This window comes from Lupinus angustifolius, chromosome LG20, assembly GCF_001865875.1.
Source record: "Lupinus angustifolius cultivar Tanjil chromosome LG20, LupAngTanjil_v1.0, whole genome shotgun sequence".
Lineage (NCBI taxonomy): Eukaryota > Viridiplantae > Streptophyta > Magnoliopsida > Fabales > Fabaceae > Lupinus > Lupinus angustifolius.
The window spans coordinates 17,197,641-17,201,767 of record NC_032028.1 but is presented as its reverse complement, the minus strand read 5'-3'; positions in this window follow the sequence as shown (position 1 = coordinate 17,201,767).

Genomic DNA, 4,127 nt, shown 5'->3' with positions numbered 1-4,127 from the left:
AATCCTAGCTGCGGTTAGGTAAGGTGTTCTTCACACAAAGACTTGGAGGTCTTGGGATAAAGAGCGATACCTTGGCTGGGGCCGAATCGCATAAGAAAGGTTTTCTTGGGAGGCGGTTTTGGGAAAGGTCAAACCAAGGGTGACGAAGTTCTTTGGGTTCCAAGAAGTGAGCGTTCAAGTTTTGTATTTGGAAGCGTGTATGTAACATACATCGTGTTTCATAGTGAAGAAGGAAAATCTCCCAAATCAGAGGGGAGGACTGGATGTAGTTTTGCAGTGGACAGCAAAACGAACCAGGATAAAATCCCTGTGGAATCTTTTCTATCATTTTCTCTTTTATATTTCAATATGTTTTAATGCGAATCTGGAACTAATATTTTGCATACTTGTTCCTTGCTATGTTCTTGTTAATCTTGCATGAAAGTATCTGTTATATATATATGCTTGTGTGTTGGTTAATAACTGTGCAAGTTGCTGAACCGATCATTCTGTTTCTGTTACTGGTTAATCGATTAAGACCACTTGTTAATTGATTAACTGGGCATTTTTCAGCAAGTGTGTAAAAACCAGAAAAGTGGAAATTGAGTTCTGCCACACCTATTCAACCCCCCTTCTAGGTGTATTCCGTCACTGATACCTAACAAGTGGTATCGGAGCTAGTACGCGTGCTAGCTCAACCGCATCCGCGTGATCCGAGAGGGATTACATATGGGCTTTAATAGCCCATTTGGCGGTGATGGCGCATCCATTAACCGCCCTCCCATATTCAGTGGCGAAGGTTATGCATATTGGAAGGTTGGCATGAGAATCTATATCGAGGCAATAGACACGGACATTTGAGATTCCGTTGTCAATGGTCTATACATTCCACTTCATTTGGTGGATGGCGAGTTTAAAGAAAAGCCTAAAGGCTCATCACATCGGCCCTATCCTATGATGAGTTCTTTAGGGTCTCACAGTGCCAAAATGCAAAAGAAATGTGGGATACTTTACAAGTTACCCACGAAGGCACGAGCGAAGTTAAGCGCGCTAGACTAAATACGCTTACGCATGAGTATGAGTTATTTCGCATGCTTCCTAATGAATCTATATGTAATATGCAAAAACGTTTTACTCATGTTGTAAATCATTTGGTCGCTCTTGATAAATTTTTTACTAATGCTGATTTGTCTAATAAAGTTTTGTGTTGTCTTGATAGGAAATGGCAACCAAAGGTGACCGCAATAATGGAGTCAAAGAACTTAGACAACATGCCATTAGCTACTTTGTTTGGTGAACTCCAAGAACATGAAATGGAGTTAGGGCGCTTGACAATAAATGAAGAATCAGACAAGAATGGAATCACACTCAAGGCTACAAGACTTCAAGAAGATGAAGAAAGTGAAGATTCCAGTTCAGATTTTGATTCCGATGAAGACTTGACTCTCCTATTTGAAGAATTCAGGAAGTATCTCAAGAAGAAAGGAGGGATCAATATTCTCAAGAAAGAAGCCAAGAACTCAAACAAGAAGAGCAACTATCGAATGTCCAAGTCAAAAGAAGCATACATTGTTTGGAAAGATTCCGAGAAAGATTCGACTTCAAGCTCATTCGATGAGGAGATAAATTCAAAGGTATGCCTTATAGCATAAGTGCATGAGAAGGGCACATCTAGTGATATTCTATTGAGGTAAATTCCTATACTTCATCATGCTCTAGTGACTCTCCTCCTTATGATGAATTATATGCAGCTTATGTCGAAATGCATGAGGAGTTAAAGAAAATTATTAAAATAAATATAGATAGGAAAAAGGTTATTTCCTTGCATGAAAAGAAAATAATTGAAATGCAAAAGGAATTAGATGAACTTAAACTTGAAAATGAAACTCTTGATCTTATCTATGCATGTGCCTCATGTGATTGCTCTACTTCTAAATTATGTCAACCCTCTATATGTGACAATTGTGAGAATTTAAATGCTGAAAATTCTGTTTTAAAACAAAAACTCTCAAAGCTCACATATAGTCAAGAAAACCTCAACATATTGCTTGCTAATACAAGAAACGTTGGCAACCGAACTGGAATTGAATATAAGCCTGAACCTAAGAAAAGTCCATATAGAAATCCAGTAGTTCATATGCATAAGAAGTCAAATAATAACATGCCTACTTGTTTCTATTGTGGCACACATGGTCACACATGCACTACATGCTTTATTAGAAAATTTGGTGTGCCAAGTGGCAAATATGTTTGGGTAAAGAAAGGGCAAGATCCCTTAGTTACTAACAAGAAGGGACCCAAAATAACTTGGGTACCCGAAAGAGACAAGTGATTTGTGTTTGTAGGTGTGCCAAATGACATTTGAGCATCAAGGGATAAATCAACAAAAGATGTTCTAGGCACAAGGTTGGTGAGTAGATCAATGCTATTAAGGAGAAAATTTAATGACAAAGATTGTTGAATGAGCTTCCACACTATGCTACCTACCAAAAGTGCTTCTCTGAATAATTGAGGGGGAGAAGATAAAGGGAAGAACAATGAAAGAGGAGCAGTGCACTTTGAATATCAAATAAACCATTCAAACATCATATCATCAAACTTTTCATCTAGTATCACAAGTGGTATCACAAACAAGTGGTATCAGGTGGTAATCTTGACCTATCTCCAAAGGGTAAGCAAGGTAAGTATATTAACAAGGTTACAAAATTATTTCTTAGTAAGCTCAAAATCGTGCTTAAAACTATTAACTTTCTATCGTTAATCGATTAACATCTCAGTATAATCGATTAAATGAGTTCCAGTAGCTAAAGCTTTCTGAAATAAATCATCTTAATCGATTAAATTTTGTGATAATCGTTTACATGGGCTCAATTTTTTTAAAAAATTTAATTCTTGCTATTTTGTGGCTTACGTCTATATTTTTGAGTCAAGTACATCTCATGATTATGATTGTACCATCTTTTAACATTTTGTAACTATGTTGAACATTGCTAATTATGTTAAATAGAATGTGTTTTTGCATGAATCTTGAACATGTCTTAATTGTGTATTATAATTGAATGATTGAAATATGCCTTAAAATGAAAATAGCCTAAAATGAAATTGTGCTTTTGTAACTAATGCTACTAACAAGTGGTATACTACTAACAAATGACTTATATATATGTTTAATCATTCTGTGTCTTAAATGTTTACATAATGGATATGTCATGCTTAAATGGTTAATTATGTTGCATGTAGCACCTTACTTTGTTTGAACTGGATCTTGATCATGATTGGTATATGTGATTATATTGAATGATTATGCCTATTGCAAACTGCTCAAAGATATCAAATGCTTAATCCATTCCATGTCTAAACTGTTTACATAATGGATATGTCATGCAAAATATGTCTATATTTTTAGAGTCAGAAATCAATGAATTTGTTTAAGCTTCTCAAACTGGTTATTGCTTTTGCTAATAATTATAGTTTTTCAAAATAAATTGTTATATCTCTTCTTACTTTTGACTAGAATTGAATATTCGTATCTTTTTGATAATGTCAAAAGGGGGAGAAAGGTTGCTTGTTGTGTTTGATGTTATTTGCAGGGGAAGAAAGGTTGCTTACCTAAGGTAGAGCAAAGTGCTTTCAACTTTGAAGGCACAACCATTATACAAATGTACAACATCATCAAGCTAATTCATCAAATGTAACGTAAGCTTTGATGTGGTGTTTGTCATCATCAAAAAGGGGGAGATTGAGAGTGCAAAGCGTCAAGGATTAGATTAGCAACATTTGCCTATATTTTGATGAAGACAAGGAATTAGCTGAAGCTTGAAGATGGCTCAACAATCAACATGTCGAGGGATCAAGTGATGTCTTATTAGACTTACGTTATAATTCTTTATTATCTTTTTAGAAGTCTAAGATGTTTGCCATAGATATTGAGTCTAGGTTAGATAAACTTAGGTGTAAGTCTCATAAGACTTAATAAAGTAATCTATCCATTAAAATGAGACACCATCTAGAAATATATGATAAATAGATCCATGCATTTATGTACATTGATTTTATGCATTAAAGATATTATATTTTGGAAATCATGTATTACATGAGCATGTATCATAAAGGGAGTTTACCATACATTAACAAGTGAATTTTTACAC